The sequence below is a fragment of the Dermochelys coriacea genome, chromosome 2 (genome assembly GCF_009764565.3).
Source record: "Dermochelys coriacea isolate rDerCor1 chromosome 2, rDerCor1.pri.v4, whole genome shotgun sequence".
Lineage (NCBI taxonomy): Eukaryota > Metazoa > Chordata > Testudines > Dermochelyidae > Dermochelys > Dermochelys coriacea.
The window spans coordinates 101,741,664-101,755,590 of NC_050069.1; the positions used below are offsets into that span (position 1 = coordinate 101,741,664).

The following is a 13,927-nucleotide window of genomic DNA, read 5'->3' on the forward strand; positions in this document are numbered from 1 at the left end:
ACTCTGAGAGAGAAATTTTCAGAAGCTGTCTCTAAGTGTGTGCCCAGTATTCGAGTGGCCAGTTTGTGACTCCGACCTGTCTCAGGATGGGCATCCAGTAGCTGAGGCACCACAAAAAATTAGAGATGGCCTTTGAAAATGTGAATCTCAAACTGTGGGTGTGACAATATCTCCATGTTTAGCATGAGGATAACAGCCCTTATGGACCTATGGTACTTCCAAGGAGCATAATTAGTTAACATTTGTAAAGTATTATTTAAGTATCATTCTTTTTTAACCCTGGTTCTGAAACACACATGAGTGATTCCTGACATACTGATTTTGTGACTCGGAAAGGGGAAACAGACTTTTGGAGCTTGAACCTTTATTCCTTTTGCACTCAAAACACCCTCTGAAATCAGTGGGAGTTTGGAATGTGCAAGGAACCCAGGATGGCTCCCTTCATGCTCACTCAAGGTTGGATCCTTCAACCTCAAACCCATCTAACTAAAGTTACTGCTCTGCTGGTTTGGGACCATGAGATTGATGACAACATTGGAGACATTAATGCAGGAGAAAAGGTTAAACAAGATTGGAAAAAACCTAATACAGTTAGAAATCTGTTACAAATATCTGGCAATTTTCTCTTTGTCTTATCTTTTTGGGTGCTGCTCCCAAAAACATCTCTGCCGACAGCAAATCAAAGCTACACATCTGGTGCCACAACACCCACTCCTTCATAATGTGGCAAAACCCACAGGAACAAAGCTCTCCTTCCAGGAGATTTCCACAGAGCACTCTATCGGTGGAGCAGTATGTTTCACCTAACTTTGCAGTTCTTGAAGATACAAAAATCCCATTTACTTTAGAAGGAGTTTTATGCATGAAAGGACTTCAGGACTTTGGGATCTTATTGGTAACTAAGCACCAAAAGAACAATGATGTCTATGTAGCATTGTAGTCACAATGTGTACTAACACTGGGGACCTTTTGAGCAGAATGGGATCAGAGCTAGAAAGTTGTGACTCAGGTATAGAGCCAAACATTTTCAAGTGTTTAGATAAAAGGCCATTATACTGATGAGGATATAACTGCAAATTTCAGATCTGGATGCAAACTTCACCAACATTCAGGGATGTTTAGATGGAGGATATTGATCTCAGCCCATCTTTACTTTTTAAGAATAATACTGGTCCTGTATAATATGAATCCATTTGTATCCATGCATGATTGCAATTTTTCTTCAGCATCCCTCAAAAGTTATAGACTCTGAAGCAGAAAACGTTTGTTTCCTGTATATATTAAAATATAGAAATAGGATTATGTCACATTGCAAATCTTACACAGAATATATTCCTAGAGGAAGCAATGGTTTTGTCATATTTTGATTGAGAAATAAGCATGATGAAAATTAAACAGAAAGCCTCAAGTCAAAGCAAATGTCATAAAGAATAGTAAAATAAACCTAGGATAAATGTATCAATTCATGTCCAATTAAACTGTTGAAAAGTTGGAAAGGATACAATGAAAACATTCTTGGTCTCATCTTCATCTCCATTTGGGCACATCACAAAACCACCATGCATTTTGGCACAGTTCAGGGTTGGAATAGCCAGAGAGTTTGAGGGCCCAGAGGTGAGATGCCTTGGCAGAACTGTGTGGAGAAGCCTTGCATGGTGCCTACCAACTGGCTCAAGCCAGGACTATTAGGACTCAATATTGGTAGGAGCTGAGCACACACCTCTCCCATTGAGTTCAATAGGAATTGACTTTGCTCAGCCCCTAGCAGGATTGGGACCTTAGTCTTCATTTTCATGAGCAAGCAATTCAATATCTGATTTTAAAAAGAATAAATAAATAGGACTTACCACTCACACCCAAATTAATGAACTGTGCAGTTGGTTCATTATGGCTGAAAAAGCTCATCACCAAGTATATTTTTTTAATGTCATTAGCATGAAAGTTGTGGGACTTGTCTTTGAAAATGTGATATGGTTTCAGTTATCTTCCACTCAGCACAAACAAGTCTACTATTTCTGCTGGAAGCTCAGAAAACTTGCAAACCCCACTGGACTGCAGTTCAAAAATACATTGTAGCATATAAATATTTCTTTCTGATTTCCTGTGGCGAAGTTAGGTAATCTGGAAACATCACAAGGTTTGGCGTACATTTGAAGATATCCTTCAGGCATGTAATTTTCCTGCTGACTGCTAGGTCTAGCAGGGAAACCAAAATGTATTTTCCTCATTCATGCCACTAATCAAAAATAAAATGTTGTGGGCTGTTAACAAAATTTTCACAGCATTCTGTGCTGTTTCTTTATATTGCAGACCACAGTGAGACAGATGGTATAATATAAAGAATTCATTTCAGAATGCATGTAGCTTCTGGGGCTGCAGGGAAAACTGGAAATCATTCATTCCTTTGAACAAGAAAAGTGTGTAAGTGGAAAAACTTTGTTACATTAGTATGTCATGAGGATGATGGGACTTATAGTAGATAGTGCCCTACTCTGGTTGTATTTCACTTGCTTGCAAATGCTCCATAGTTATAGTTGCCCATGTGACCTCAAACCTGTTTTGTTTTCCTTATTCCCTTTTGCTCTTTTATGGATTCCACCTGTGACAGAGTGCTGGGAACCAACACTTGAGCCTGCACTCTGATCACTTAAACATTAATTAATTCCCCACCACCACCACCTGTGTGTCTAATTAGCAGTTTAGAATGGGCTGGGGAGGATTAAAGAGCTAATTAGCCCATTAACACAGAGGGTAGAAGAAAGCACAGGAAGGCAGTGCTGGGGGAGAGGGTCAGAGTAGGAGAGTCAGAAGCAAGAAGGATCTCTGGGTGACAAGACCTCTTCCCTCTCTTTGCCAGATAGCTGAGGAGAAACTGAAGCTGTAAATGATGTGGTGTATGGATCAGTAAGGTGATGTGAAGAGCAATGTAAATAAACTACACCGTGATGTTTAACAACTGAAATCTCTGAATACTATGTGTAGACAGAGCAGAAGACAAGGGCATGACCTTGCCCTCTCACAGCCTACATTTTTTAGATGTACAACTTGCCTTGCTCTTCTCTTTAGATATCAATCTGGAATCAATGTCTTATCTTGCGCCAGCTTTGTCCATCTCAACTGAAAACAGTGACACTTTTGGAAGAGAATCAGGTATCATGGCAATGACTGTGGTATACATGCCTAGATAGATAAGACTGGATTAGACAAAACAACCAGGATCCAAATCTCCCCCAAAACCAGGAATATTATTCCATGTACCAAAAATGTTTTAAATCCCAATACTTCCAGCGATCATGTAATCTCTGTGGTTCTCTCCTCTGTCAATTCATGTTGCCTCTCACCAAGAGGTTAGGTTCCTTAAAAGCTGTATGGTGTAGCATGTTGTATGCATGTCAGTGGAGTGAAAGGCATAAGAGTGGCCATACTGGGTCAGACCAAAGGTCCATCAAGCCCAGTATCCTGTCCTCCAACAGTGGCCAATGGCAGGTGCCCCAAAGGGAATGAAGAGACAGGTTATCATAAAATGATCGATACCCTGTCACCCAGTCTCAGCTTCTGGCAAACCATTCCTTCCCATTCTGGCTAATAGCCATTGATGGACCTATCTTCCATTAGTCTATCTAGCTCCCTTTTGAACCCCGTTATAGTATTGGCCTTCATAACACCCTCTGGCAAGGAGTTCCAGAAGTTGACAGTGCATTGCATGAAAAAATATTTTCTTGTGTTTGTTTTAAACTTGCTATCTATTAATTTCATTTGGTGGCCCCTAGTTCTTGTATTATGAGAAGGAGTAAATAATACTTCCTTATTTACTTTCTCTATACCACTCATGATTTATAGACCTCGATCGTATCTCCCCTTAGTCGCCTCTTTTCCAAGCTGAAAAGTCCCAGTCTTATTACTCTCTCCTCATATGGAAGCTGTTCCATATCCCTAATCATTTTTATTGCCCTTTTCTGAACATTCTCCAATTCCAATATATCTTTTTTGAGATGGAGTGACCACATCTGCATGCAGTATTCAAGGTGTGGGTGTGCCATGGATTTATATAGTGGCGATATGATATTTTCTGTCTTATTATCTTTCTTGATGATTCCCAAAATTCTGTTCACTTTTTTGACTGCTGCTGCACATTGAGTGGATGATTTCAGACAACTAACCACAATGACTCCAAGATCTCTTTCTTGGGTGGTAACAGCTAATTTTGACCCCATCATTTTATATGTATAGTTAGGATTATGTTTTCCAGTGTGCATTGCTTTGCATTTATCAACATTAAATTTCATCTGCCATTTTGTTGCCCAGTCACCCAGTTTTGTGAGATCCTTTTGTAGCTCTTCGAGGTCTGCCTGGGACTTAACTATCTTGAATAGTTTTGTATCATCTGCAAATTTTGCCACCTCACTGTTTACTCCTTTTTTCAGATCATTTATGAACATCTCAGAATAAAATGCTACAACTGCTTCCAACATTTTGTATCAAAAATTTCTATTCTTTGGGTCAAATTCAGCTGTGGTGTTATAGCCATTTTACACTAGTACTTGTAGCCAAGGACACAAGATATCAGGTATATTTAGGATATAGTGGTGAAATATAAGTATTAATTAATGCTGTAACACAGGACCTACAGGACTCGGGCTTGTAAAATATTTAGCTTTGCCAAAATAGGCTTTAGGATTTAGGCTAAATTAGCTATAGTATAAAGATAAGTAAGCATAAGTAAGTTAATAATAAATGTGCTGAGCTTCTGTCTATGTTTGCGATATGCTGATGTTTTGAAAATAACTACTGAGTTTGGATAATGATGTGTAGGAAAGATCAGTAGACACCCCAAGATGACTCTTGGTAGTCAGGGTGAAATGTGAGAGAATTCCTTAAGGTTACTGCCTTTTACTGTGGTGATAAGGTGATGTAAATGCTAATGAGCATAAAGGGAACTAACAAGTTAGCCAATGGAAAACAGGGCACCCCAGAAGTAGTGGGGTGTGGAAGTTCAAATAAGGAAAAGGGGTAAAAATCTTCAAAAATATGTATGAACACCAGTGGGCATCAGCATAACACATCATAAAAGGTGTATCCCAGCCTGTGTGATTCCAGGATGATGACACTGGTGAAGATGATGAGTAATGTTATGGGTTTTTCCACAAGGCATGGTGTGAATAATGCAAATACTCTGTGTTCTGTGTTGGTGTCTCTCTCTCTCTCTCTCCTTTACCTGATTGCAGTGTGTGTATCGTTGTGGGCTTGGCTAGCTAAAGTAGTTATTATAAAAAGAGCACTGTGTTGTCCCGGTGGTACACCATGGGATCCCCCTTCCATTGATAAACTCCCTGCTGTTGTCAGTCTTGGAGCTGAACAGTCACAGATTAAGGGAGGTGTAAACCTTCACTTTGGAGAGGGTGATTGGTTAAAGTAACCCATAACTATAGATAAGGCTACATGCTGAACGTGGCCCTTTGTGTTCTCCCTCATGGGGTTCTGAAACAATTGAATAAACATTTTTAACTGTCTAACCCAGAGGTTCTCAAACAGCGATCCGTGGACCACCAGTGATCCACAAGCTCCAGTCAGCTGGTCCGCGGATAGTTCCCTCAAAGGTGCACGCCTGGGTGGCCGCACACGAGAGACTGAAGGGCCACCCACCTAATTAGTGGAGTCACACAGATGTGGGGGGTTGGGGGGAATTTGGAATGTACAGGGCTGCAGCGGCCAGAGAAAGAGGTATCTTTCTGTAGCTCCAGGCTACGGCTGCTGGGGAGAGACGGCCCTCCTTCTCAGCCCCAGCTCGGGGGCTGCCGCAGTGGGGGGAGAGGGCACATCCATCGCATTAGAAAGGTAAGGCTATTGATATTAAAATATGAGTTGTGTGCTTTTATTTGTAGAACAAAAAATGTTTATTTTTTTTATATATAGCGCTTTTATCCAAAGCACTTTTCAATAGTTAGCTAATGGGACAAACAACATTTGGAAAGATCATTAAGTAGTCCACTGAGACACTGGGCCGTGAAAAAAAGTTTGAGAACTACTGGCCTAACCTCTATTAGTAACTTGTTTAAAATTGTGCAAGGGTTATTTAACACACAAAGACCATCATTCATACTACATCATTACAGAGAAAAAAATACAGGTCTGATTCTCCATTTCTTTTCATCTCCTGTATTTATTTACAGATGCCATGAATCCAAAGTCCCTCAAACACACAAGATTCTTCCATGTTTTCACAATAGTCCTGTGGGTATTTTAGGGCAGGATCAAGCATTTAGTTACATAGTACAGCAAAAGGGAAGGAGAGGTAATCTTCCCTTTTTCTACAGTATATCACTGTATGACATATGTGCCCCACATAAGGGGAAGATTCTAAAGGCTTGGACTATTTTAGAAAAGTTACAATGTTGAACTCAATTTTAAACTAATCTAGTTACATATGTGCTGACCAGTTTAACTGCATTTACATTACAGGTTTGCACCTATGTAACTAGACTGATTTGAAATCCATTTCATTACACAAATGCAACTTTTGTAACGTAGACAAGGTCTGAAGCTTGCATTTTGTTATGTTATTGTGTTTTAAATTTAAAGAATCTGGCATAGGTGTTTCCAGAGTTTTGAATGTTTTCTGTTACTAGGATAGAAATGAAAAACAAATATTAAGTTTTGCATATGGAAAAAGGCATCTTCATTGCAGGGATAAGAGACCACCATGTGGATATTTTTGATACTACATACTTGAGGTTTTGTAAACTGGAAATACACCTTTTGGAAACAAGCTTTCATGTGTGTAACCCTTCTGCCAGGTGGAGCCAGCAGCAACAAGGGCCGGGTTCAGTATCTAGGGGTTCCTTTTCACCAATATAACACAAAACCGATTCGAGCCCCCACCCAGTGACCTGGGACAATTACATACCACCCCCTGGGCACCTCTAAGAGGCAGTACTTCCCCTCTTGCAATCACAGAGTCTGAGTGTAGCAAAAACTTTTAATAAAAAGAGGGAATTAACTCAGCATTAATTTGGGAAAACACCGCAAGAAGGGCTCATGAACACAAACCATGAGCAAAAGACCCACCCCCAAGTATGTTGGGCAGTGTCCTTTTCCCCTCAGCGTCTTAAGTCCAGCAACACAAAAGTCCCTTTAACGTCCCCGTCCCTTCTCTGTACCCCACTCACTGTTGCTGTCCTTGGCCAGTGCAGCCCCAGAGTTCAGAGGTTCATCCGCAGAGTTCGCCTTCCACCCTGTGTGGAAGGCATGGGGGGTAAGGAGGCACCTTACACAGCACTGCTCGGGCACTCGCTTGTCGCCCCAACAGCCAATCGCCACGCCTCTGCAGGGCTCTGCTCTGGTCCTCTCCACCAGCTTTTCTGCTGGCCGTTGGCCACGCCTCTCCACCAGCCTCCCTGCTGGCCGCTTTCCACATCTCTCTGCCAGCTGCCCTGATAGCTGCTTGCCACACCTCTCCACCAGCTGCCTGCTCACCAAGCTATCTTCAGCTCCCTCCCCCCACCCCACAGTTAACCAACTATCAGTTATTTCAGCTGTTAGTGGGGGAGCCTCGCTGCTGGTGCACACTGGGCAGTCTCTTGCAATAGAGACACTGTCCCAAAGTAGGTCTAATACTTAGACCTAGGTATCAGTGATTTCAGCTCTGCAGAGAGTAACAAGACTCTCAGCTGAGTCTAAATTAGCTCTTTTATTCCTCTCCATGGATCATAACCTTGTAATGGTGGAGAGGCTTGCGTGTCTCAATGACCCCGAGAGCGATGCTGCCTGGAATCATGTACTCCCTTAGGATCACCCATGGCAGAATGGTCAAGGGCAAGGTTCCAGACAAAGTGTGATCCAAGAAGTCCCTAACAGCAGAGCAGATGAAGGATAACTGCACAACGGAGGTAAAGCTGTTGTGTAATGTTACAACAGCTATGAAGGTGGATGAAGGCTGCAACAAATAGAGGATTTCCAATCGTCATGGTGTCCATGCCATTGGTTTCAAGTCCTCTACTGTCAAGGATAGTGTGGTGACTGTTGTGCATCAGTCTCCCTACTTTAAATGAAGTCCTGCACAAGCATCTTCTAGTTTTTGGGAAAATGACATTTGCACAAGTCAAAAGTCCGGTGGCAATCGGCAAGTGGCAACAGGAACAGGACAGTGAAATCTGGAATTTCTTAGTCACAGACCGACTCACAGGAGGTGGGTGTGTGATACAGTTGTCTTACTTGAGGATTGAGGCGGGTTGAGCATCTCGGCAGCTGCACCCACTACTGAGCGGTCCTTTTTAGGATCCACTTTGCTCACCCCACATGGGGAGGGGTTAGAAAAGGTACCCTAAAAATAGTCTTGCCTCTGTTTTTCCTGGCTGGATAGCCACATCCAGCAGGATCACCACCTCAGCAGTCAAAATGTAAGAAACTTTTCAACTTTGGAACTTGAAATGTACGTACTGTGACAGGGTCAGGCCAGATGGCTACAGGAGAGTGATAGAAGGCAGATATATTAGCCCAGGTTAAGTAGGTCCCTTTTCCCTGGGTAAGGTAACAGGGAAGGTTTCAGAACAATCAGGAACTTTCTGGAAACAATTAAGGCAGACAGGCTGATTAGAACACCTGCAGCCAATCAAGAAGCTGCCAGAATCAATTAAGACAGGCAGGCTAATCAGGGCACCTGGGTTTAAAAAGGAGCTCACTTCAGTTTGTGGCATGCGTGCGAGGAGCTGGGAGCAAGAGGCTGATAGTGAGAAGGAATACTATTGGAAGAGTGAGAAGTACAAACATTATCAGACATCAGGAGGAAGGTCCTGTGGTGAGAATAAAGAAGATGTTGGGAGGAGGCCAGGGGGAAGTAGCCCAGGGAGTTGTAGCTGTCACGCAGCTGTTACAGGAGCCACTGTAGACAGCTGCAAACCACAGGGCCCTGGGCTGGAACCTGGAGTAGAGGGCGGGCCCGGGTTTCCCTCATCCCTCCATTCCCCCAACTCCCTACTTGATACCAAAGGAGTTGAACTGGACTGTGGGTTTCACCAGTGGGGAAGGTCTCTGGCCTGTTCCCCGATCCACTAGGTGAATCAGCAGAAACTGCAGGGATTTTTCTTCTTCCTTTCCCCATGCTGGCCAGTGATGAGGCTAACTGAGTGAATGGCAGATCTGAGCCACGAAAGTGGCCAAACTGAGTGCTGCCATGAACCTCTGAGGCGAGCAAATCCGCCAATAAGCGCAGGATCCACCAAGGCAGAGGAGGAACTTTGTCACAGTACCCTGATGGACAATTCAAACAGCGAACGACCAGAGTGACGTACAGCCATTATTGCTCATGAATTGAGTCGGTTTAACATCGATATTGCTGCTTTGTCCGAAACTAGAAGAGCTGATGAAGGACAGGTGAGGGAGGAGAAAGGAGGATACACCTACTTCTGGAAGGGAAAATCTATAGATGAACCCCGATTGCATGGAGTGGGCTTTGCTATAAAAAACAAGCTTGTCAGATGCCTCTCTATGGTACCAGTTGGCATCAATGAGCTGTTTATAACACTCAGATTGAGGCTCACCAAAAATCAACAGGCAACTATTGTGAGCGCCTATGCACCAACACTGGATGCCAATGAGAATGTAAAGGAAGATTTTTATTCTTAGTTGGAAACCATTTTATCAGAGACCCCTTCAGAAGACAAGATCATCCTTCTGGGGGATTTCAATGCACGTGTTGGACGAGACTCAGACCTGTGGAAAGACACAATCGGGAAAGAAGGAGTTGGCAAAAACAATTCAAATGGAATTCTGCTCCTGACCAAGTGTGCTGAACATGAACTTATTATTATGAAAACCCTTTTCTGACAAAAGGAAAAGTTCAGAACATTTTAGAGACACCCATGGTCAACGCACTGGCATCTCCTAGACTACGTCATAGTTCGTGCCCAAGACCGTAGTGACATACTTCTCACAAGAGCAATGACAAGTGGTGATGATTGTTGGACTGCTCTTTGATCCACAATAAAAATTAAGATCACTCCCAAATGGAGGCTGCAAAAGAAGCAGGTCAGGCACAAGCTGAAGGTTCTAGATTTGAAGGACCCTATTAAGCATGACCACTTCCAAGAAGTCTTAGAAGAAAAGCTCCCATCAGAGTTTCCTGAAGAAATTGAGGAACTTTGGAGTCAGTTGAAAGCAGTAATCATCAATGCCTGTGAGGAAACTATAGGCTACCAAACCAGAAAACATCAGGACTGGTTTGACTAGAATGATGCTGAAATTGAGCAACTCATGAATGAGAAGAGAATGGCATTTTGTGTTTTGCTGAACGACATAATTGTAATATAAAGAAAGAAGCCCATGCCAAGGCGAGGTCAGAAGTACAGCGTAAAATCAGAGAACGTAAGAACAAATGGTGGACTGAGAAAGCGCAAGAATTCCAACATCTTACAGACATCCACAATATATGTGGTTTCTTTAGTGCCACCAAGGCTGGTTTGGGGCCAATTTTTCATGGTATGAATCCTCTTCACTCTAAGGATGGAACTACACTTGTGAAGGACAACGAAGCCATCAATTCTCACTTGAAAGAACATTTTGAAGATCTCCTTAACCGTAATTCTATGGTTGTAGATGAAGTCCTTGAGCAAATCCCTCAATGACCATTTAGAGATGAGCTCAGATTTGTATGAGGTGCACAATACCACCATCCAGATGAAGAACAATAGGGTAGTAGGTCTAGATGGGATCTCTGCTGAAATCTTTAAAAATGGTGGACCAGAGCTAATTTGGCAGCTTTACATGTTTATCTTTAAAATCTGGATAAAGGGGGAGATACCCAGTGAAATGAGGGATGCCTTGATTGTCATCCTCTTCAAGAAAGGGGATAAAGTGGATTGTGCAAATTACCGTGGTATCTCCCTCCGAGCCATTGCTAGCAAAGTTCTGGCGCGGATCCTTGCAACCCGCCTTCTGCCCCTGTCAGAAGAAATTTTACCGGAGTCAGAGTGGTTTCCAACCATGTCATGGAACTGTGGATATGATCTTCACAGCACTGCAGCTGCAAGAAAAGTGTCGGGAGAAAAAAACGACCACTGTACATGGCTTTTATTGATTTAACTAAAGCCTTTAACTCAGTGAATCGCCGTGCCCTCTGGACTGTACTTTCTAAGATTAGATGTCCTGATAAACACATCAGTGTCCTAAAATTGCTTCATGATAACATGAAAGCAACTATTCTGAGCAGCACTGGCTCTCAGAGTGAACCTTTCAAAGTACAAACAAGAGTCAAACAGGGCTGGATTATCGCTTCAACCATGTTTGCAGTTTTTATTGCGGTCATTCTTTACCTAATTGCTGGGAAGTTTACAACTGGCGTTGAAATCACTTACAGAATTGATGGAAAGCTGTTCAGGCTTAGCAGGCTAAAAGCCAAGAGTAAGATCTCCACAACATCTATTGTTGTGGAACTTCAGTACTCTGATGACAATGCAATCTTTGCCCACTCCAAGAAAGATCTTCAAATTATCTTGAATGTGTTTGCCGATGCTTATGCATGTCTTGGGCTCACTCTTAATATCCAGAAGACTAAAGTGCTCTATCAGCCCTCTCCGAATGAGGTATTACATGCCTCATCTATCAAAATCAATGGAGTGGCACTGGAGAATGTCGATCATTTCCTCTACCTTGGAAGTCATCTTTCATCCAAGGCAGATATTGATGCAGAAATTCAACATCACCTGAGCTTTGCCAGTGTATCTTTTTCTCATTTACGGCACAGGGTCTTTGAAAATCACGACATTCGAACAGACACCAAGCTTCTTGTTTATCAAGCTGTTATTCTCCCAACACTTTTGTATGGGTCTGAAACTTGAACAACCTATAGACACCACTTGAAAATCCTTGAGAGGCACCATCAATGCTGCCTTCGTAAGATTCTGAAGATCAAATGGAAATACAGGTGCACCAATATTAGTGTTCTGGAAGAGGCAAAGATCCCCAGTATCGAGGCAATGATCATCCATTGGCAATTCCGCTGGACTGGTCATGTTGTCCAGATGCCAGACCATCACCTCCTAAAACAGGTCCTGTTCTCTCAGCTGAAAGAAGGGTACCATAACATGGGAGGACAACAGAAGTGTTATAAGGACTTGCTGAAGGACAACCTAAAAAAATGTAATATTGACATTGATACTTGGGAGACACTTGTCCAGGATCGCTTAAAATGGGTGAAGTCCTACGTGACGGTCCCCTGCATTTTGAACTTGCTTGCTGATAAGCCGAAGAGGACAAGCCACACAGGAGGAAGGAGAGACTGGTCTCCAGTCATGGTCAACGGCCTCCTGCTGAGCCTGAAAACATCTGCTGTCATTGTAATAGAACTTGTGGTTCAAAGATTGGCCTTATTAGTCACCTGAGGACCCATAACTCACATGTAAAATGATCATACTCAGTAACAAGTGATCGCCCATCAGCTCTTTTATTATACCATGGAGAGGGAAAGGGTCAAATGGTATCTAGTACCCTTAAACACAGCCCACACAACAGATACAAGTACCTGTCCCCACCCTCTCTCAACTCATTGGGCTTTGGAACCCACGTCCCCTACCTAGCGAGTGCTGTTGAGTTGAGGGTGAGTCCCTCCATTGGGGTATAGTTCTGGGGGCCAGGTACAATTCTGCTGCCCTCAGTTCACACAGCAAGGATAGCAACCCTTTACTACTCCTGCCCCAATAACAAGGAGACTGGGGATCCAACACCAGTAACAAGTGATCATTTGGATAAGCAGTCCCAGCATGCTGAGCACCTAGGCAGGGCAGGTGTGTCCATGCAAATGAGATCACCTTCTGAAGTCTTTTTCCACAGCTCACCACTAGATGTCAGGGGAGAGCTCATCCAGACTCTGCTTACACATGAATGAATCTGAACTTACGTCATGAATCTTTTATTTGGCTGATGGGTTGCGTAGGCTGGTATTCTATACTTTCAAAGTATATGATGTGCAGCTAAGTAATTCTACAAATGCACATGCCCATCTCAAACAGGTCTTGATTGTTTCAGTTCAGTCCAGTTCAGATGCATAGGGGACATGGAACATTCTCATGGTATTAGGGTTGAGCAGGATCATGAACCACTTTCAATTAGGGCAGTCAAGCAATTAAAAAAAATAATTGCAATTAATTGCACTGTTAAACAATAATAGAATACCATTTATTTAAATATTTTGGATGTTTTCTACATTTTCAAATATACTGATTTCAATTACAACACAGAATACAAAGTGTACAGTGCTCACTATATATTTATTTTTATTACAAATATTTGCACTGTAAAAAACAAAAGAAATAGTATTTTTTCAGTTCCCCATATACAAGTACTATAGTGCAATCTCTCTGTCATGTTGATGACAGGTTCTGCTCAACAACAATCGAAAGCAGTGTGGACCAACATATGTTCATTTTCATCATATGAGTCAGATGCCACCAGCAGAAGGTTGATTTTTTTTGGTGGTGATGGTTCAGGTTCTGTAGTTTCCGCGTTGGAGTGTTGCTCTTTTATGACTTCTGAAAGCATGCTCCATACCACACCCTCTCAGATTTTGAAAGGCACTTCAGATTCTCAAACCTTGGGTCGAGTGCTGTAGCTATCTTTACAAATCTTACATTGGTACCTTCTTTGCATTATGTCAAATCTGCAGTGAAAGTGTTCTTGAAATGAACAACATGTACTGGGTAATAATCTGAGACTGCTATAAATGAAAGATATGGCAGAATGTGGGTAACACAGAGCAGAAAATATACAATTCTCCCCCAAGGAGTACAGTCAAAAATATAATTAATGCATTCTTTTTTTAATGAGCATCATCAGCGTGGAAGCACGTCTTCTGTAATGGTGGTTGAAGCATTGAAGCATGAATGTTTAGCATATCTGGCACGTAAAATACCTTGCAATGCCTGCTACAAAAGTGTCA

The 13,927-nt window shown here is 42.4% G+C and overlaps 1 long non-coding RNA gene across 1 annotated transcript; it reads right to left on the reverse strand.

The window, feature by feature from the left end:
- Positions 1-1,263: 1,263 nt before the first annotated feature.
- On the reverse strand, positions 1,264-7,391 carry LOC119851800. The gene is made up of 2 exons (XR_005291405.2): positions 7,167-7,391; positions 1,264-3,180 (listed from the first exon to the last, which is right to left on the reverse strand). It is a non-coding gene; the product is annotated as an uncharacterized LOC119851800 (long non-coding RNA).
- Between the last annotated feature and the right edge of the window lie 6,536 nt (positions 7,392-13,927).